The 23411-nt window shown below is 40.4% G+C and overlaps 1 protein-coding gene across 1 annotated transcript in view; it reads right to left on the minus strand.

The window, feature by feature from the left end:
* Positions 1-23411, minus strand: part of LOC122793760 (eukaryotic translation initiation factor 1-like) — a 253101-nt gene that overhangs the window by 173547 nt on the left and 56143 nt on the right. The gene's annotated exons all lie outside the window — the stretch shown is intronic.

Raw genomic sequence — 23411 nt, forward strand, 5'->3', positions numbered from 1 at the left:
ATTAAAGAAACATACTAATAGCTGGTCTCAAGGGGTATTTCTTTTCCAGACTTTAATTTATATATTATCTCTTCTATTATAAAAGTTATTACTTTATTAATAGATCGGTCATATATCGCAAAATGGAAAGATTATTGGGAGCTAATTAGTATGCACTTCATGAAAATCTCCTTAACACATAAAAATATGATTATAAATATCTCCATGTTGTGGTTGCTAAAGGAATTTTGTACTTCACCTATTACACCTAAACATATGGTCTGTTACCCATTAAATATTATTATTAGTTATCGTAACTTTATATTCATGCACCCTAAGTATAGGGAATGGAATTTTATTGTATTCCTATAATTTATACTCAGGGTATGCTTATGTCATCTACTTCTGAAGGAGCTCATTTAGCTATAGATAATAATCTAAAGTACTGGTATCAGCTGATATCTGATAATAAAGTTAAAATCTAGATTTCTTAAAACAAGAATTTGATCTAAGAGAAACTTGCTGGTTAGAGGTTCAGATCTTTAGACAACATCTCATTGATAGAATAGATCTAATGTCTATAACAGTTAAAGAATCTATTCCAAAACTGATTGATTACTTGATAATAAATTTACAGCATAAAGTTTCTGATAAAGGTAAACTTTCATATATACATAAAATTATCAGACAAGAAACTTTTTACAATGTAGATTCATACTGGAATTATTTCACCTCTATTAATGGGGACCCACCAACTCAACAAGATAAACAATATATATTGGAATCTGCTTATAGAACTACATCTTCCATTGTCTGGAGACTTTATACATGGAAATTTTTACATAGATCTTTTATACACCTTTGATGATGAATAAAATTAATAATAAAGATAATCTATGTAAGAGATGTAATGTAGAAATTAATGCTGACTGGGCTCATATGTTTTATGACTGTATGAAGTTGAAAGAATACTGGAAGTCAATTAATGAATTTTGCAGGCTCTTTTACAGATAATTTCATTATTTCTAAGTCTCTTATATTATTCAACACACCTGTACCTCAATGTGTTAAAAGATTAAGCTTCCCTTGTTATGGTCTATCCTAGCAGTGGCTAGGAAAATAATAACTAGAAATTGGATTTCAGATACACCTCCTTCGTTCAATGAATTTAAAAATGTTATGAATATAATGTGTCATATGGAAATAAGCACAATTAGAATGAGAACAACTAGAAAAACATCACATTTTATTGTATGGGATAATTTACAAAATTTGTTAAAAAAATTCTAATTTCAATAGCACAGTATTTTAGTTTAATTAATTGATCTGATTGTAGTGGATGTCTTTGTAAATACTTTAGTTGTTTTGTTGAATATTATAATAATACCTATTTTTAATTATTTGTATAAAATTGTTATGATATTTCTCTTATATGTTAAAACAATAAACTTGTTTTGAAAAAAAAAAAAAAACAAATTACAGGACATTGTTACATTGAGGTTGACATAAGTTATTTAGAGTCCATAGTAGGTTAACACACAGATCAAATAATGTGAGCAAAATTTGAGAGAGAGCAATCAAAAAAGCAAAAATAATATTGAATTGTAAAAAATATTTTTTTACAGGTATGTGACATAGAACAGTGGAGTATAGAAGTGTAAGGAGAGCAAAAAGGGGAAGGAGACAACAGTCAGGTATATCAGTCTGGGTTAGAGCAGGGACCAGTGACTTTTAAGATATTCTCTAAGATGCTTTTTAAAGAGATGAGTGGAAGCAAGAGATGAAAGTTCACTAGGAAGCTGGTTCCAGCTTTTTCCTACTGTGTTGGTGAAAAGTGAGTCCCCAGGTTTGTTTTTAGATTTAATAGTGGAGACTAGAATTTTGTTAGCTGAGCGTAGAGTTGCAAGATTTTTTTAGGGGGTAATCAGCTTAGTAAGGATTGGGGTATTATTAGGGTGATAAAGGATCTTTTGGGTGATAACAAGTTGTTGACAAAGTAGTAGGTTCTGCAGTTCTAACCATCCCAGTTGTTTGAGGTTATGACAGTGGTGAGTTCTGAAAGGGGTGCCAGTGGCAAATCTGGCTATGCTATTTTAACTAGTAGAAAGTTTGGTGAGGTTGTTTCTAGATAGGTTGGTATATATTGCAGAAGCATAGAAAAGAGTAGAGATTAGGTGAGTCTGGGCAATAGTGATTCTGGCTGAAGGGGTAAGGAAGGGTTTGATTCTGTAAAGGGTGTCTAGTTTTTTGTTGACAGACTTTATAGTAGCATTAATATGGTCATCATAGCTAAGGTTGTTATCAATTGTTACTCCCAGTAGACGGGTTGTAGTGTCAGGGGATATGTTAGTTCCATTGCTAGAGGTGACTGTGAAGTGTGGATGAGGTGACCTATGAGTAGGAGCAAAGAGCAGTAATTTTGTTTTTTTGGGGTTTAAAAGGAGACAGTGTTGCATAAACCAATTTTCAACACAGTTAAATACTGTTTGAGTGAGGGACTGGAGAGAGGTTATGGACTTGGCTGAACAAATTAAAGTCGAGTCATCTGCATATTGTATGCAGGTGGCTTGAGGAATTTTGGTATGTAGATCATTAATAAACAATGAAAAGAGAAGGGGTCCTAATATAGAGCCTTGTGGTACTCCAATGTTCACAGGGAGGGAAGAAGAAAGAGTATTGTCCCAAAGTACTGCTTGTTGTCTGTTTTCAAGGTAGGATTTAAACCAATGTAGTGCTTGTGTATCGAGTGATTGGGCTTTTAGTATGTCAAAACGCAAGTTAAGAGCTTGCAACTCAGATACCCTTCTTGCAGAGGTCAAAGCAATCAGTAAAAAAATGGTTTTCCATGTCAAGAATCTCAAGTCAGCTACATTAGCCAGTTCAAATGGAGCAACTGTTAGCTTCAGCGCAGAATTAAGATCCCAAGGAGATGCCACCAGTTTTCCTGGAGGCCTCTTATGCAAAATTTCTTTCTTTCAAGAACACTGACAGAAGGCTCCACTGAAAGAGGATCACTCCATGGGCAGACAAGCAGGACTGTCAGATGAATGAACCTTGATAAAGGAACAATATAAGTTCATAAGACAATAACATTGTAGAACCAAGGAACTAGCCCTGAATGGGAGCTGGTTATGATATTGGCACCAACCAGACAACCTTTCAATTTGCCAATATACCATTTTCTACTAGCAGGTTTTGTCTCCATTAGTACCTGTTGTATATCCTTAATGAACAGATGCCTAAAAGGAATTTAAACCCTATCATCCAAGCAGTCAATTGAAATGGATTTCAGGGTGCCAACACCCCTGTACTTGTGGGAGTAGATCCAGTCTGAGAAAGGTTGTGGTAACTGCCCCTGGTCATTTCCAAAAGGGAAAACTGTGGTTGCTTGAGTCAGAAGGGAGTCACCACAATAAACTTGGGGGGGGGGGGATTCCTTCTGTATCTTCAGAAGTACCCTGAACATTCCTGTCCAAGGAAAAGGAAACATGAACACTCATGTCCAGGGAAAATAAAAACAGCTTCCAGGCCTTCTTGCATCAAGTTCTGGAACAAAATCTTGATAGCTGAAGAGGTCTACTTGAACTCCCCATAGCTGGAGCAAATCTTGGAAGACCCCTAATCTATTTTCCATTTGCAAGTATCTGCCCTAGTCCTGCTCAGCTTGTCAACCACACAATTTTGCTGTGATTGAATGCAAGATGCCTGTAGAGTGAGACTGTGGTGTGAAGCTATATCCCAAGCCACTATGGCTAGTCTGCAAAGGGGATACAACGATGTTTCCCTTGCTCGTTGATGTACCACATGACTACAGTATTTGTCTGTAATCACTTTAAGAGTTTCTAGGGACCAGACAGTTCGGAAAGTTGAATGCCTCCAAAAGGGCAAGCATTTCCTTGATATTTTATGTGCTTGCATCTGTCTTTGGTGTCCCACATCCCCTGCACTTTTATCCCTCTTGAAACTGTTCAAAATCCAAGTCTGTGTTCCTGTGACAGACCGCTATGCAGCAGGGCAGAAGGGGAGACCTGGAATAGAGGATATGGCATCTCCACTGATATCTGACAAACCTCAGCTCTGGGATTTGAAAAGATAAAGGGTGTTGATGCTGGAGCCAGATATTTCAGATACTTCTGTCTTGTGTCATGTGGAGTCTTGCTAGAGTATCATGAGAATCACAGATGCCAGAGCTAAAATCCTGAGGTATTCCCCTCGCAGCAACTAAAGTCATAGCAGAAAACCTCAGATTTAGATAAAGATCTATTTTCCTGAGAAAGAAAATCTCTCTGAAATGAGAGGTCTTGCTGACATCCTAGCACAGTCCTTTATGAAGGAGTCAAGAAAGACTTTTCAATGTTCTCTTGGAATCCCAGCTTGGGTAACAGATCTGTGAGATTCCTGATACTTTGAGGAAAAGATGCTGCAAAGATGAGAGTCTAAAAATGGAAAAAACATGGATACCCTCTAGCCTGCAACAAGCTACAAGTGGAGCTAGACACTTTGGACTATCCACTGCACCAAGCGTGTTCTGAAAGGGCAAGTCAGAACTGATGTGATCCAGATCACAAAAAATACAGACTTCAGATGTTTAAGGTGAAAAGGGATGAGATAAGCATCTTTCAAGTCTAGTACTGCCAAGAAACTCGGAAGAGGAAGTCACAGGTTGTGAAGTGACATTTTGGATTCAGGCACCATCACAAACAGGTTTAGGAAAGATCCAGAAGGGTTCTCTAAGCATTATCTTTGGCACTAGAACATCCTTGAATAAAATCCCTTCCCCACCTGAGGAGTAACTGATTCTATCACTCCTTGGGACAGCATGTTAAGAATCTATGGAAACAGTCTCAGAGGATAAGGAATGATACCATAGAAAGAAGTTGTCGTCCCACTGGCAACTGTAACCTTGATAAATAATTTTCAGAACCCATTTGCCTGAAACAATCTGTTGCCAAAGAGAAAAATGGAGCTTCAGACTTTCTGGAAGAAAAAAAATGGCCAGGATGGGGGTGGTGGGGTGGGGCACAAGGTCTTGAACAGTCAGCCTGACTGTTCTTGGTTTTGGGAGGTTTGACACAGTTTCAGAAACCCCGTGCCATTTCTTCTAGAGAGTCTGTTTACCTGTATTTTGTTGAGACCATTTTTTTTTTTTTTTGCCAAAAGTGGAAAAAACAGAAAATCCCTTGAAAATTTTGGGAAAAAAGTGGGCTGAAAAGAATATTTGATATACCCTGGTCAGAATGCCCCTTTTACCACACTTTGATCACCTCTGCAGCAGAGGGATCAAATCTCATATTTTATCTTCTGGGAAGTGGAAAGGGCAGACCAAAACCTCCCCAAAAATAGTACCAGTGGCCATAGCCCTGGAAGCAGTATCAGAGTTACACACAGTACAACTGAGTAGTGACCTGTGCAAAAGAAACCAAGTTATTTAAAGCAGATTTTTTTCCCCTAAGAAATTGCAGATAACATTCCTCATACCTTTAGGTTTTGTCAGAACACATGGGCCTGACAATTCGAAACTCTGAAAATCAAAGTTGCATAAGTATACACTTTTTCCTCATCCATATAAGAATCAATAGGAATGGATCATCCAGGTGCTTAGCAGAAGTGGGATCAGATTTGGGAATAGAGTATTAAAAATTAAAATACCAGGGAACTCTACATCTTATCACCTTTCGAGAGGCAGCCAGCTGACTATCAGGAAAATTGCAGGTAACATCCTCTTCTAAAGTAGAGGAGACTGGAGGAATGGGTGCAAGTTCTGGAAAATCCTTCTGTGACCACCAAGTATTTTCTGAGTGGCCTTAACACTTCCTTTTCCCAGTGAACACTGACAAATCCTAGAAATAAACTCAGAATACCACAGGGAGACTCAGCTCAGTCTGAATCAGAAATCAGGAAAAAACTGCATCTGTCCCTCAACTTCCTGTCCAGATTTAGAAATCTTTAATCTTCAAGGAAAGAGGAATTCTTCTTACCAGAGAATACCTTACAAGGAGGATCAATAGCTGAAAATTAAATCCTGAGCCAGACCAAGTAAACTCCTCTTATCCATAAAAAAATGAGGAAGATACATGCTTGGTTTTCTGTTTTTTGGATAGGAAAAAAGTGGGACCAACCATGCTAATGGCTGCAGCAGCTTCCACAGGAATGGGCACATTATTCTGACACAAGGAAAACTTCCCTGTTCCCTCTCCTAGGGAAAACAAGAATGCTTCACCCTTGCCCTATGAGGATGATCCCCAAAAGCCAGAGGATGTGCCTAACCCCCAGTCCATAGTGGCTGTAGGTGCTACACCAGCAGGATTTAGGGTAAGAGTGATCTTGGGTACAAATGGCCACAGCAAAAGTCACCCACCTACGACTTAGGCAAAACTGCTAGCCTGCTGTGGTGACAAAGGCCTCTTGCTTAATTTCTTTTATGATTGAAGGACTAACCATGGAATCATTAATCTGTTCCACAGTCAAGCCAAAAATGGTGCGTTTTTCCTAAGGAGGACAAGCAGCAATTGGCAGTAAACACTACTAGTCCACTATTTTAAGAAAGAAAGTATAAAGCACTACTTGTGGGGCAGGCAGTGTTTTAAACCCAAAAATGTCTTCATTTAGTTTACACCACTTTTAAACTGACAGAAAAAAGTGAGCACGCAGTTAAAAAGTGCATTATGGTCAACAATCCACTAAAGCACAACACTCTTAGCTTTAAAATTCTCTTATAACTTTTCTCTTTAGGATAGTTAAGTAAATGGAAGGTTACCCCCCCCCCCCCGGCACTTATCTTTCCAAAGGGAAGCACAAGTTGATAGTTGATGCTCAAAAGTCTCAGAGGTGCATACACCTCAGCATCATTAAAAATCTGAAGGGCTTCGCTCCCAAACTTGTCTTGGACAGTTCAGCTCAAGCCGCCTCAGTTTGGGCACATGGAAGGTGCCCTGACTCTTTGGAACCTGGCCAGCTGTTGTATCCTTGGGAGGATATAACCCATATTAGGAGTAATGTGAATCCAGACAAACATTATAGTTTTAAATCTGAGACTATATTAATGTGATAAGCACTGTTTAAATGTAAGGTTTCCAAAAACTGAAAGGGGGAACAAGTGGTAACAGACTGAAGGGAGATTTTTGAACTCTGGGACTTGCACAACAGCACTTTCACAATTTGAGAATGTTACTCTTACCCCCAAAACAGTAGAGGTTTGAATTTCTCACTGCTGCAGTAGCCCTTAAACTACATGGGTTGCCTCCTACCCAAGGAACAATTAGCCAGCTTCAAAAAGCTCTAACCCTCCACCGACTAAAGACTGGCTAATTTCATAGAGGAAAATCAGCAGTTAGAGCAAAGCTTTGTTTCAGGACTTTATTGCGCATACAAAGAGGAATAGCCCAACAGTCCTGAATCAGCCAAACAAAATAAAGTAGAAACAGTCACATTATAATCCAACTACTATACATACAAAAGAAGAGGGTGAAGGGAGAGTGCAGCTACTGCAGCAGTGAAGTCAAACATACCCAATAGGACTAAAACCTGCTCCTCAAGGAAACAACCCTGTTTGGTGGACATCAACAGGCTTTACAACAAAAGGAAGAAACTGTTGTCTAAGGGTAAAATGGAACAAATTCCAAATTGGAAAAATTCCCTCCTTAGCCTCAACAAGCAAATTAGACCACTAGTGAAAAGCTCCAAGGCCAATTTTGAATAGAAACTAGCCTCCATAACAAAGGGAAACCATAAAGCCTTCTTCAGTTATGTCAGGAACCTCCATGGTAAAGCCCAGGTTTGTTCTGAATTAGTACTTGAGTATCACTTACACTAATCATGTTGGCTTAGCCAAAGTGCTAGCAGATAGGTTCAGTGCAAAACTTCACCCCCCCCCGTCCCCCTCCAAAGGCCCTTTCGATATTCCAGATACTTGTCCTGCACCTCACATATCCATAGATCAAGTGTTACAGGCCCTATCCAAGGCAAAAAAAACCCCACAGATTCCATAGGTTCTGGCAGTATCCCAGGATGTATTCTGCACCATCTCCAGCAAGAAATGGCTTTGCCATTGAGCACCCTTTTCAACCACAGCCTAAGTACTGGCTTCATTCCAGAAGAGTGGAGAACCACCATTGTCATCCCCTTGCACAAAAGTGGTGCCACTACTGATCCTGTAAACTACTGCCCCATTAGCTTAACAAGCCTGATCTGCAACACCATGGAGCATATTATTATGGATCTCATAAACAAGGACATAGGAAATCTCCAAGCACATGACCCCATCCAGTTCAGATTAGTCAAAGGCAGATCTTACCTGTTGAACTTGTTGACTTTTTTGAGACTGTCACCAAGGTCCTGGATGAGGAAAGTCAGTACATACAGCTTACCTTGACCTGGCCAAGACCTTTGACACAATCCCCCACTCGGGCATCATTGAAAAGCTAACACAACTTGGTGTAAATCCCTATCTCATCATGTGGGTAGCCAACTGGCTCACAGACAGGACCCTCAAAATAAGCACCTCCACCTATGAAAAAAAATACCTGTCACTAGTGGAGTTCCCCAGGGATTTGTCCTGGGACCCCTACTGTTTGGCATCTATTTCTCAGAGGTACAGACAAAGGCAAAAGGCCTGTGGCTGACCAAGTTTGCAGACTATTGTAAGTTGGGTGCAGTCATTGACTCCCCAAATGATGTTAACATACTACAAGAGGGTCTCACAGCAAATAACGACTGGTGCCAAGTCATGGCCTCAAGTTAAATGCAAAAAAAAATGCATCGTACCATTCAACAAAAACATGACCCCTACTGATTACTACATCAACGGCAACCCCCCCCCCCCCATGCACACAACCTGTGGTGAAAGACCTGGGCACTCAGGTTGATAACCTGACATTCGACCATCATGTAGCGGCAGTGGCCAAAAAAGCCTTTTACTTGGTTCATCTCATAAGTAAAGGGATTGCATCCAGAAAAAAAAAAGGAACTCCTCCCTCATTAGATCAGTAATTGAGTACAATGCCCCATTTGGGATGTACCTCTCCAAACATCTGCACCAACTGGAAAGGCCACTGAAATCCCACAGAGAGAATCCATGGCCTCCAACCCCTGTCCTATGCAGACAGGCTCAAATCACTATCACTCTACTTGGTGTTATAAAGATTGCTCAGGGGTGATCTGTCTCTCACTTACAAGGCAATCTCGGAGGCCGCACTACTAGAGATGCTCCATATCCATAAGTCTAACTCCTCACGCATTACCCGCTCAAAAGGCCTAAACCCAATATGACTTTAACAAAACCTGCTGGAGAGAGAGGTTTGTCTCCCAGAGGCTGCCCAGTCTCTGTAACAGACTTCCCATACATGTCAAACAGAGCACCTCGCTGACCCTCAAGCGCAATCTGGATGAGTGGATGGGAAACTACAAATTCGTCCCAGGGGTTCCACCTGTCCCCCTCATTGACAGGGGCAACAGGTGCTGACTGAGGTTTATTTTTGGGGGTAAAACTCTTGGCTAGGCTTGTAAGGGCCCCAGGGCCATTAGTCTAGTAACCACTTATGATCCTACTGTTATGGTAAGTGCAACTTGCATAACTGTACCACGTTCATTCATCACTTCCACTCATTACCCAAGCCGATCCAAACTGGGAGGAGGAAGGATATGGATCCATAAGCTCCTTTAGAATGGGGCTAGTAAAAATCAACCTGAACCTGGACCTGGAAAAGGAATCCAGTTTGCAATACTTTGTAAAAGTATGTAGAGAGGACCGTGTCTCTGAAATGCATCCAGAATCCACTTTCTAGCATGCCACTGAAGACAAAGCTCAATTAAAATGTGCCTTGATACTGCCTGGAAAGACTATACAATGATGAGAAAGAAAAAAATAACACATGTCCCTACTTCACTCCATATGAAACAGACAGTAGAACAGCTTTTCTATACGCCTCAGTTCAGTCAAAACAGTTTGAGCTGCCTATGTGTGCCCAGGGTATGCAGAATCTTTTCTCCCAGTTCTTTAGGCTCTGTGTAGAAAACTGGGAGATTGAGGCTTGATTCAATGTAACCTCTGAAACCACTCTGGACAAGAACATGCTTATTCTTATAGGCAGACCCTATACATGTGGAAAACTGGATAAGGGTTCACCCACCATGACAGCTGGAAACTTAGCTGCTCTTCTTGCAGATGCCAGAGCAATGGAATACAGTTTTCCAAGAAAAGACCCTTAATCAGCTTGATGGGTAGATTCAAAAGGCAAGTCAGTTTCTTAAGCACAGTTGAGATTCCATGGAGGAGCAATCTGCTTACAAAGTAGTCTCAAGTGTAAGAACTCTTTTCAGATACTGTTTAACAGAAGAGTATCCAGAAGCAAATATGAGGTGACAGTAAGATGAACCTTTAGAGGAGTAGGCAAGGCCAGATTTACCTGACAAATATTTGAGTTGCCAGTGTTTTAAAATCCATGATGGTCCCCTGGTTATTGGTACGGCAACAATTGCTTCCACTTACAAATATACGATTTTCTAGTGGCAGGCATTGCTTGCTTAGTTTAGTACTGGCTACATGTACTCGTGAAATGTATCAAAAAAGTATTAAAACCAAGACATCCAGGCAATCAGCTGGGTGCATCAAACTCTATCTTGGGAAACTAGATCCAATCTGTGAGGAAGCTTGTGGTAACTGCCCTTTGTTCTTCCCTTATGGGACTGTCCAAGGTTTGTTTTGGGGGGTATAATTTTGAATCTTCAGAATTACAGAGTTTCCACACTTTCCAGGGATATACAAAGGAACACTCCCTCCTTCCAAGGGAATTAAAATGCATTCAATTTTCCAAGCTTGTTTGCAAGAAGCCCTGAAACAAGTCTGTTTTGAATGGAGGCGATCAGATCCGCTATGTTCACAAACAAGTCTTTTTCCTTGTCCTGCTCCACTTGCCTACCACTACATTTTGCTCTGACATAATGCAAGATGCTTGGAGGGTTAAGGAATGCAGAAGAGGTAACAAAGCCAGTATTACCAGCCTGAGGCTAGGACCCTGTACCCCACTGCTTGTTTATACACCATATAAAAGTGGTATTGTCAGATCACTTGGAGAGGTCCTGGGAACCAAAAGAGATGGAGACAAGGTGCTGGCTGTGATCCATGCCTGTGCTGTCTGAAAGATTCCACAGGACTTGCATTTTTATCCCTGTGGGAACTGCTCCCCTAGCAAAATCAGACATGTCTGAGGTGACAGATTAGTTTGGGGTCTGATGAGAGAAGGGAGACCAGAGTTCAGTTGGAATCTGACACTCCCAAAAATGGAATGCTGAGTGCATGCGTTTTAACATGTGTAATCTAGCTAAAGGTATTAAGATAATCTTAGCAGCACAGGATCATAGCAGATTACTAGGCTACTGCCTCACAGGTCATTTTAAGCCTAGTCATTTCAACCCAATGTAATATCATAGCAGTACTAGTCAATATCTAAGACAGACTTTAGTGATGAATGCCCATATCCAGGAGGGTTGTGGGCACTATCCTTGGTAAGAGAGTACGGTGCCCCATCCACTCATCCAGGCTCTCTTGAATAGTGTCATAGAGGTGCTCTGTTTTACATGAATTAGTAGCCTGTTCCAAAGACGTGGCAGTCACGTAGGTCATATTTAAGTCCCTGGAATGGGTAGCGCTAGACCCTTTTGATTTATGGATATGTATAAAGTTCACTAGATTTGGGTCTTGCATTGCTCTGTATGCCAGGCACAAGTCTCCCCTAAGAAGTCCATACAATAAGGAGTATAGTGACAGGGATTTTAGTTGGTCCGTTAAGGCACATGCTGGAGGCCCTTGATCTGTTAGAAACAGAGTGCTCTCTAATTGCTTTGTACGGTACATATCGAATGGGGCATTATCTGACCCATAATTAAGTATATAAGTAACGAGTATGGGGGGGGGGTCATAGCTTTTGCTCTTGAGGCGATGCCTTTACTAATCAAGTGAGTTATATGGAAAGCTTTCCTTACAACAGTAAGATATATAGGGGTCAAAGTTAAGGTTGCAGTAAACCTGTGATCCCTGGTCCCTTACCACTTCATGGGTACTTGCAGTATTGTTATTGATTTGACAGTGTGAAGGGACATTCTGCTGAGGGGAATGATTATGCATTTCTTTGCATGTAGTCTGAGACCATGACTAAATGCACCCATCGCTGGTCGGTGGGAGGCCATCCTGGAGTATACCATCATCATTTGGGGATTCAATGATTGCACCTATTTTGCAGTTGTCTGCAAACCTGGTCAGCCACAACCCTTTAGTTTTCACCTAAACTTCTGAGAAGTATATACGAAACAGTAGGGAGCCCAGCACTGACACCTGTGGCACCCCACTGGTAACAGATCTGCTGATTGATGTGGAGTCACCCAATTTGATAGTGTGTCCGGTCTGAGCGCCAGTCGGCAACCCATCTTACAATGAAGGTTTACATTTAGTTTGCCAAGTTTCTGTAATGCTTGACTGTGGGGCTGTGTTGAAAGCCTTTGCCAAGTCAAGGTATGCTGTTTGCACAGACCTGCCCTCAATGGCCTTGGTCACACTTTCAAAGAAATCCACCAGATTTAACATGCAGGATCTGCCCTTCATGAAGCCTTCACCTTTGTGAAGGGGAATAACTGTAGCTGTTCTCCATTCTGCAGGAACAAAGCCTGTGGTTAAGCTATTATGGAAAAGGGTACTTAGTGGTGAGGCTAGTTCATATTTTAGCCTGTTCAGAAGATAGCCTGGGATGTCATCTTGTCCCATAGAGGCCGTATTCTTTACCTTGGACAGAGCTTTGAGGACCTGCTCTTCATATATGTAAGGTGCATGTGTGAGGGGGGTTTGTGGCAAGTTAGAAGGGAATAAGGGAATGAAAATTTTCACCAAACTTATCAGCTAGCAGGTTCGCTATCTGTGGGGTGGGTGTGAGATACTGTTAGCCACCAGTTCTACACAAGCTTGGATCAAACCCTTTAGTTTACGTACATAGCTGTAAAAGACCTTATGGTTATCCTTGGCAGTACTTGCTAGATTACTCTCATGGAAGCTCTTGGAGGATTTGACAAGTTGTCTTATTTGCCTGTTAAGGCTGAGGAGGGTGCTTTTCCATTGCTGGGTCCCTTCTTTGTTTTCTTAGACAGCAACTTTTTGCTTTTATTGTATTGTTTGTTGATGCTGGAAGTTCACTATGGCAGCTTTATTTTACTTGAGGCTTCCATTTGGTACAGCCATGTTTATACACTTATGCAAGTGATTGTACAGGGCTTTAGTGTAAGTTTTGGCATAGTTACCATTTTCACCTTTGTGTGGGGCTTGGAATGCATTTACATCTTCACCCAGGAGGGTACAGTTTGCTTTGGTGAAGTTTTTTAGTCTGATTTCACCCTTTATTTATTTTATTACACATTTGTTAACCGGGCTAGTCCAACTGGATATATTTTCAGCAGAGGCCCGGGGAGAAAAGCTCCAAAAGTAACATAAAAAAAAAAAAAAAAAAAAAATTCACATTACAATTATGAAAGAAAAATTATGTTAAAAATAGAGTATTTGCTAGTTAAAAAGAATTCATTGTTATTTGAGGAACACAACATAAGGATTTTCTACATTAATATAAATGAAAAAATATGTTAAAAAAATTAGAGATAATACTATTTATGACACTAATATCTAAAAGGATAAGACACATTCATAAAGATATATGAGATAGCTTACAGTACATACACAATTTCATTCATCTCAGTTCCTAGTTGTAAGAATAAATTAAGACAGTTATTACTTTCTAAGGAGAGAAAAAGTAATTAATTAGCAGAGGAGGCAGTAAAAGAGATAAGGCAATAGCTAAAGCAGAGAATTAGTCAGGGTAGCAGCAAGGACATAACCGTTTTGCGTTAATATGTTTCTTGGGATTTTGTTTAAAGAGTGGTAAGGAGGGTAGTAAAGTTAGATCTGTTGGTAACAGGTTCCAATATTTACCAGCGGTATTAGAAAACAAGGAGTCACCAGAACAGGCAGAAAGAATAGCTTTAAAACAGTGAAAAAATACCAGTAAATACTTAACAGTACTTAAACTGCAGAAATCAGACTGGCTGGAGAAGCTCAGGAAAATTCCAGATAAAAATCTACCTTATTGTGCATTAAAAAGGCAATCTGAAAATTAGTGTCTCAAACATTCCTTGAGATGCAGTACGAGAGGATTCTGCAACATTTATCTGGAAGCTCAGACCGGTAATGAGACATTACCAGATGCCAAGACTTGTTAACATGAGTGGACTCTGCAAAGATAAGCAGATGGTCCGAGTAAGGAAAGATGTGAATACCATTCAGTATACAATAAACTATAACTGGGCTAACCATTTTGTGAAAACCCCTGGAGCTGTAGATCAAGCTAAGGGGGAATGCTTGGAATTGTAGAAGTAGCTAAGGGGAATATAGGGAACTGATAAAGTGACTCAGAAAGAAAACGTCAGAAACATCCTGAAGCCTGTGGCTAAGGGAACATGACAGCAAGTATATTTCAGGTCTACAGCTCCCAGGTAACTCATGTGAGGAATGAGGACAACAAATTAAGATCAACTTTTTGACCTCTGTTTCTTTCATGTACATATTTAGAAATGGAATATTTGGTACTGGTCTGCAGGAAGCCTGTTTCTTTGATACCCTAAATCCTGTAGAAGCCTTTGCCCCTTTGACTCAAAGCCTGATTCCAAAACTCTGGGATGTGTAAAGACTGAGGAACCCAAGGAAAAAACTGTTTGGTTCAGAGGGTGAGGAGGTACTCCCTTACAAAGGAGTAGTTTGTATACTAAGACATCTGTAACCATTCTGCACCACATACTCAGGAGTCCTAAATATGTTTTTAAGGAAAGAACTGTTGAGGGTCAAGTTTTGGATAGATCTTTAGAGACACTGGCCAGAGAAAAGTAAAACGGGTAAGGAATACTGGCATTGTCACTGTGTTGTTGGTTTGTCTCCCTTTCTGAAAAGACTCTTGGTTTTTACATCCCTGCCTTTTCATGCATTTTTTTTAGTTTATTTGGCTTGTGTGTGTAAGAGGGAGGCCTATAAGAGTTCTAATAAGGTACATGAAACATGTTGAAAACTCCCTGAATATGCTTCCTTCTTTCATCATATTTGACAACTTGGGTAGCAGAAATAAATACCTCCTTATTTAAAGATGACTTCTAGATTTCAGACTACTGCAGCAAATGTTTGGTTATATACCCAAGCACATTCAACATTTACACTTGTGCTAGACAACATCTGCACAATCACACTCTTCACAGCTTGTTTAGATAAAGAAATGGTAAAAATAAATAAATAAATGAATGAATAAATAAATAAATAAAATAAGCTTTCTTCTGCAAGAATAGTGAAAAGCCAATTCCCTCACACTGTCCATATGATAATGCCCAGAGGCTAAAGTGGGGGAAAAAAAACAAACATTCTCTTACCTATATAGTTATATAGTGTAAGATTTTGCCTTCTTTACCACAGGTGGAAGGGCTAATACTGAGGACCACTATGCTGCTAGCACACAACAGCTGAAATGTTAACTGGATCAACTCCAAGGTGAGGAAGAAGTATTAGCCCAACTAGCCTTATACGAGGAAAGTACAGTTGTGCAAGTAGACTTACCATAACTGTACATGTTCACAAGGATTTAACAAAACCTTAGACAACCAAGTGGAAATAGTCCATTTTCACACAGGTGGACTTCTTACCTTCAGATCAATTGTTCATTTCTTGTGAAGACTCAGGTTCAGTTTTGTCAAGATCATACCTTGGATGCCCACAGACAACTCAGGTACTAAGTATACTCTTCATTTTTAGGTTGGACAAAAAATGGAAGGTTGTTTACTTTGAGCCAAAGTGTCCATCACATTAGCCATAAAGGATTAATTCTTTGAAACCATGTCTTTGAGGAAAAAACTTGACATTTCTTTACAGAGAAAGTCCGACTGGAATAATACTGCATTTTCAGCAGAGGTACTGGGAGAAAAGCTCCACATTTAGCTGTGACCTTATTAGGTCAGTTAGCCCAATACAGGAGGGCACTAAAATGAGATATTGTTGACTTACCATTAGTGATTGCAGCTAAGATACCCTTCTAGAAGAGGTCAGAGCAGTCTGTAAAACTTTCATGTTAACCTCAAGTCAGTCACATTAACTGGTTTGAATGGACCAAGTGTTAGCTTCTCCAACAAAGTTAAGACCCCAAGGAGGGGCCACCAGTTTTCTTGCAGGATTCTTATACACAACCTCTTTCAAAAAGATTGCCATGAGAATGCATTGAAAGAGGAGGATCCATAGCCAGACATGTTGAAATGGCAGACAACTGCAGGAGTAAGAAAGGCCACTGGATAGCAACTCACAAATATTGTAAAACCACCTGAATGTCTTCTAGTTGGTGACAACTTTTCCATTTACTAATACGACTGACTTCATTAGTACCTGATGCACATCCTCAGTAAACAATTACCTAAAAGAATTCTGTCCAGGCAGTCAACTGAAGTTGACTGATGTCAGGATGCATCAAACACCTCTGTTCTTGTGCAAGTAGATCCAGTCTGAGGAAGCTTGTGGTAATTGCCCCTGGTAATAAAAAATATTCTGAATCTTCAGAAATACCCTGTATATCAGTGGAAAGATTGGAAAAACATACAGTAACATTCCTGTCCAAGGAAAAAAGGCACAGTATTCCAGGGCTTCTTGCATGGGAGTTGTGTAGCAGAATCTTGCCAGCTTACTGTTCATAGGGGAAATGAATAAGTCTACCAGAGGAATTCCCCACAGCTTAAATCCTGGAAAACCCAATCTAGTTTCCATTTGTGAGTGTCTGCCCTTGTTGGTCATACAATTTTCCCCTTATAGAATGTAAGATGTCTGCAGAGTAAAAATTGCCTGTGAATCTATATCTGAAACCAACATGTAGAGTCTGCAAGGGAGGCAGGGTACAACCCAGTTCTCCCAACCTGTTGAGGTACCATGACTGTTGTATTGTCTAACAACTTGAAGTCCTAGGTACCAAATATGATTCAGAAGGTTAAGTGCCTTGATCAGGGATAGCATCTGTCTTTGGAGTCCCCCACATCTTCAATTTTATCCCTCCTAAAACTGCTCCTCAACCAAATTCCAAGGCATCAGTGGCGACTGCATTGGAAAATAGGGGAGACTGGGATTTATGGATTTTTGCCGTTTCCACCAAGTGACATATCTTCTTACAAACCCCAGCACTGGGATTTGAAAGACAAAAAATGTTGGTCATAGGACCAGAGACTTCAGATACCACAGTATCTTTCTGATGTGGAGTTTTGCCAGGGGTTATCATGAGAATCAGATGCCATGAGACAATCTGGAGGTATTCCCTCAGTGACTGAAGTCCAAGTGGAAAACCTTAGAAATAGATGTAGATATAGGATCTATTTTTTCCTGAAGAAAATCTCTGAGCCAAGGTGTCTAACACCTCAGGAACACAATCTTCTGTGATGTCCTAGTTAAAATTAGCTGGTAAATTCCACTAGTTATTTCATAAGAGTGCAATTTGAGTGGAGGGATTCCCAACAGGGATTTCTGTTAGAGGTGATGCTCTAGCTGGATTGCTTCAAGATGGCAAGTACATACTGACAAAAGCTTCACTCCCAACTGCAGATTCCTCTTCTTGAGATTAGACAATATGGAGTCAGAGTTAAAGGTGTGTAGTGGTGGGGACTCCAGAAATATTTGAACCTGGACAGTTGTTTCCATGGCAGAAAGCCACCCATATAGCTTAAGGGCTACTGCAGCAAACATAATAATGAACATAGGAAAGATGCAATACTGGTCTCCAGAAAGTTATTCCCTCTTCCTTCCTCAAAACCAGATAAAGTGGTTCTCCTATACCCAAGGGCATGCCAAAAGCTGCAGAGGATGTGTCTAACTCCTAGTCTATGGTGGCTGAAAGAACTACACCAGAGGAAATCGGGGGAGGGGGGATGAAAGGCCTGAGCTGCTCCAGTGGTTATGGACATGGGAACATGTGCAGAGAGGTGCCTTTGGCCATCATAGATCTACTGTTGTGAGAAAATTATGCTGCACAACTCCTCCAAACTCTGCCCTCAGACCACTCAGGGTCCCCATGTACTCAGCAGGCATCTGCAACAAAGGAATTTCCACAAAGGTTCCTAACAAGAGTGCAAAGCCTTATTCCTATACAGATTAAGAAGCAGTTTTATACCTGGCCTACTTTGCAGTATTTGATCGTCTAACTGATGGACTTGCTTCACATCTACAAGTACAAGTGTATCTGCTTTACAAACACCCAATCAAAGGACCTTAAGTTTAGCTGCAACATAACATGCAAGGACAGGCATTTGACTCAGACTAAAGCTAATGTCTTTCAGCTTTTCCCGGTTATGGGTCACCACAGTGGAACTCTGGTCAGCTAATGACTGGCAGTGGATTTTTACTGTGCCAAGTTGCCGGCCCGATGACCAACCTTCAAAGAAGGCACACCCATTCATGCACGCACCTGCCTGCATGTCTTTAAATATCACTCGACCGCAGGAGGCATGTGACTCAAACTACCCCCCTGCTATGAACAGGCCAACTACATGAAGCAGAGTTCATCCCAAATCCTATTAAAAATGCAATCTTGACTACTGGTCGGGAAGCAGGGAAATTTGCTCCTCGGCAGGCACCTATGCCCCTACTGGATACAGGCAGCTTGAAAATGCTTGGCCACCTCAACATAATCACTGGGTAGCATCTTGTCATGTGCAAATAGGAAAATAGCCAGTCCAAATTACTTGCCCCTGGGTAGTGTACCCATTCACTCAGATGAGAAATAGGGCTAGGCTTAACACGTCCTAGGGTCGTTAGCCTAGTAATCGCCTATGAAGGCCTTTTCCTTCTTTGGTACCCGAAACCTTCTTTCATTTCAGAAACATTGAATAAATACTTTTGCCAGTCAGAAGGGAACCACGCTCCAATTCCTTTTGAGTCAGCAAATACTGACTGACAGGAGGGGAAAAATTATATTTGATCTATTGGATGAGAACGAATCCCCTGAAAAGATGATATCCCCACTTCCATCTGTACCCCAGAAGGACCATTCTCACAACCCATATATTAGATACTATCTGTTGTCACAGAACTAGAGCTAGATTTTGGGGAATATTTAAAGTACTTTCCAGACTGACTGCCCCTTTTCTCTGGGAGGCTTGCCCTTTTTAGGGACCCTCCTTGGCATTCTGTTTTGAACATCTGCTTGTCAGACGTTTGCCATTACTTATTTATATATATATATATATATATATATATATATATATATATATATATATATATATATAAAAGGTGCAGAGGCAGGTGTGAAACCTTTAGCTAACTTGGAGAAAGAAGGTACACACAAAAGTCCGAGTCATCCCTTGAATCAGTCAGTTCTCTCTCTCACCACACTTTCAGGACTTCAGCAACAGATGGTCCAAAAACAGCCTACCCAAAGAGTGAAATACAAATTCAGTTTCAACATCTTCAGGTAAATTTGAGTCTAGACAGAGCCTGCTCAGAACAGTCCCAGAAACAGCTGCTCTTGAACAAATATCAGTTGAGTCATAAGAACACTTCAAAGAATGTTTGGTCACTTGAGAGACAAAAGCAATAAATATTAAGATATTTCCCTCATTAGAAAGAGACAATACTTTTACTCATTAAATGATTAAAGGAAAACCTTTAATATATGAGCTTAACAATTATGAATTCTAAAAATGTGTGGCAGAGGTACACACTTTTCACAAGTCTGTCCCTTATCAGAGAAGAGGGATTGGCATTTACCAAACGTTTAGGTGCAGCAAGATTAGCCAAGGAAACTACAGGGTCAGATTGTTACTAGAAAATAAAAAATGTAAAGTTTAGGGGCTTCTTATGGGCTGCAGGCATGTTGCAAGCTGTAAGAAATCCTCCAAAGCTTTTTTTTTTAAACTATAAAAACTAGAATGTCATGTTTCTACAAAAATAACTGATTAATCCTAGATATGGTTTCAAGCACACACACACACACACACAAGGGACAATTGGAAGAAATAAGTCAGTCTCCTGAGAAAAGGCAAAAAAGCACAGTGCCCTCACAATGGATTTCTCTGTTCACACTGGGAAACTTCAGAAAAAAAATCCTTTTTCCACATGTAAAACTAAAGTGAGAGGTGGTCAAGAGCCTAAACTAAGCCAGTTATCCCTGTCTAAAATGATGAGACAGGGAAACAAGTTTTCATTCTACTTTAAACAGGAATGTTCTTTGAGGCAGACTGAGTCCCGTCACGGACTGGACTTCAGGAATAGACATCCCAGTTTGGCTAGGCAGAGAGGCATTCCCTCTGACACCAACATGAATGGCTTCTCCCCATGCCTACAAAAGACAAACATCTGCATAAGACACATTTATCTCACAGCCCATGGTGGCTGAAGGGACCACCCCAGAGATGCCAAGGAAAACTGGTCTGAGGAACCAGAAATGGACACAGTAGTCATTTATCTACAGTAGAGGCAAATTTATAGCCTGCAGAAGGGGAAAAGGCGGTTTGGAAATTTTTTCTTTGTGGCCGAAGAAAGAGAGGAACCAGTAAGATGTTGCATGGTAAAGCAGAGAATGAAACCTGACAGCAGCAGTTACTAAAAAAAAAACCCACAAAAAAAACCCTTTTTAGCAGAAGCCTGGGGAGAATCTCTCCACACGATGCCAATACAAACAGTAAAGTCATAGGATGACTGTAGTACACCACAAAAATGGAAGTACATGAACACAAATCAAACCCTGCAATATTATGTACATACTTTGACGCCCATTGGATAGGTATAAATTACTTTAGTACATATACATCTCAACCTTTGAGCACTAAAAATTGGAGCACTGGCATTTAAAAGTCATAGTAGGGGGTCAAAGAGTACTTTGCACAATAGGCCTAGACTAAACCCTATAGTTAAGGGTATCCAAGTTCTACAAACAGGTCTTTGAGAATCTGTAACTGTAGGAAAAGCACGGCTAACTCTGAGGGCCAAAATCATACCTGTTGATAGGCATGACCATTGACATTTGTGAATAATAAAACTGGGACTTTTGATAATGCAGATAAAGTTGAGTTAGAAAGAAAGTACTGCAGACAGATATGGTTAAAATGAGAGGTACTGGTTAGTATAGATAAACTTAAGAGAGAAAAGTTATGCAGAGAGATTTGTATTGTGAAAGAGTAAAAGTTAGGAGGCAGATTATATTTCTGAAAACCTAATTTAAGGGTAGCGGTAGAGTCCCACAGTATGGAAATGTAGCAGGAGTAGAGTGATTCACTGGCAGTACTGTATTTGGCGGCGAGCAAAGTTATGCATAGCTCCCTGGCTGGGTAATATTTTGCAGGGTTTTGTAATGCTGACAGTTTCCCAGTTTATATATTAGGCTACAGGCAATAGTTCTGATTATATAAAATAAATATTGTGGGAGCCATACCTCTGAATTTTCTCATTTTGACAAATTTTAGCTACATCCCTTTTAAAACTGGTGAGGTTTGGACAAAGGGGGGGGGGTACTTAATAGCAATAATTACAATCAGATTTCAGAAAACGAAAATTTATATTTGTTCACAATTATGCTGTTATTTCAAGTAAAGTCTTTTTTTATATAAAAAAACTATTTGGCTGTCCTCTATGGATTTGTCCACGAGTCATTTGAGAGCTATAGTGGGAGCTCTATGCAGTGCTGTTTTAAGGCTATGCAGTGGTAACTGCCAGTAGATTGGTGACAAATCTAGTGATTTTTGTTAACAGTGGTCTAGTTTTTTGGGGTTGTTTTGAAGGTTAGTAAGGATGGAGGAGGCAGTAGGTTGATGTAATGGTTTTTCTAGTGTTTTACAGCTTGGAGAAATGCATAGATCAAAGTGTCTGTGTTCATCTATTATCTCTCCAAGGGAATTTAATCAGCCCAGCAATGGAGAAACACTATGCAACTAATCTTTGAAAGCCCCCCCCCCCCAAAGGGTGCTCTTTAGTGGAAGATCTCTAAAAGGCTTTATGACCAGAAAGCTGTTCTACAGCTTTGTACTTTCCTATAAAAGTAGATGCTTGAATCTTACTGTTGCAGTACGTTTGTGTTGCATCTTGGCTATGCTATCAACAGTCGAGGTTCCAAAAGCTCTGGATCCCTCCCACATTTTATTTATTTATTTATTTATTTATGTATTTAACATTTGTTAACCGGGAAAGCCCGACTTGGAACGAAGCCAATTTTCAGCAGAGGCCCAGGGAGAAAACTACTGATGTTTCACTCCTCAGGGCCAACCAGTCAGAGTGTTAAGTCTTCAGGATTATCTTACCTTAAAGTAGCAGCGTACTTATCAAGTAGTAAAGAAATAACTAAACACCAAATGGGTGGAAGATGAATAAAGCTACTGCAGCTGTGAGAAGTTTGAACATCTGCTTTTATGGGTAATGCAACTTACAGATGTACTGTGTTCCTCATTCCTACTGCTTCAGTAGCCATTTGGCTATACAGGTTCATTAGCCAAGCCTATCAAACCTTGGAAAAGGAAGGTTATGGATCAAGAGCCCTTGCAGAATGGGGCTAGCACAGTCAGTCTTCGATCTAAACAAAAGAATCCAGTAAGTTAATTCCTTGTACAGGTATATCCACAGGACTGTGCCATTTGTCTAGAAAACTTCCATAGTCCACCCCTTTCTGGTATGCCAAAGACAAGCCCCTTGGAGACGGTGTGATTTACTACTGCCTGGAAGTGGTTTATCATGGCAAGTATAAAAGGCAAAAGCAGAAGACAATTGGAAAAAGTCTGAGAGGTTACCCTTTTAGTCCCACCATAATGGCAGGTTGGGTTTTCTAAAGGATTTTTAAAAAATAGTACCAAAGCTGTCTGTGCAAGCCCAGAGTATGACTAAGCCTTTCTCCATGGTTCTGGGGATTAGGTTAGAACACTGGGAAACTGAAGACCAGAATAAAAAAAAACATGAAAACAAAACTCGGGCATGAATGAGGGATTTGTTCTCTCTCCTATAACCCATCCCAGAAGCAGACCAGAAAAGGTTAACAAGGCAGCTTGAAACTTATGCTCATCTTGCAGATGTCAGAACAAAGTACAACCATGCAAGTAAACTTACCATAACAAAATGATCACTGCAGTAGTAACAAGCTATATGGGTTATGTACCACCAAGGCTAGAACAGCCTGTCAGCTTCCAAAGCTTCAGGGCCCTTTCACACGGCTGAACTGTTAGCTAAACTTGAGCTGACTAAACATCCAGTTTGGGCACAAAGCCCTTTAAAGTCTTCCTGTCGAAGTGTACTGGTGCAAGCTTTGGAGGATAGACTTTTCAACGCTGTTACATTGGTGGGGATAAAGTTCTCGGGTTTGGGGGGGGGATCCCACTTTACATCACAGAAAACATGCTTTCTGTGAAAGATTAACTTTTAA

This window comes from Protopterus annectens, chromosome 2.part0, assembly GCF_019279795.1.
Source record: "Protopterus annectens isolate FY-2018-M chromosome 2.part0, PAN1.0, whole genome shotgun sequence".
NCBI classification, from domain to species: domain Eukaryota; kingdom Metazoa; phylum Chordata; order Ceratodontiformes; family Protopteridae; genus Protopterus; species Protopterus annectens.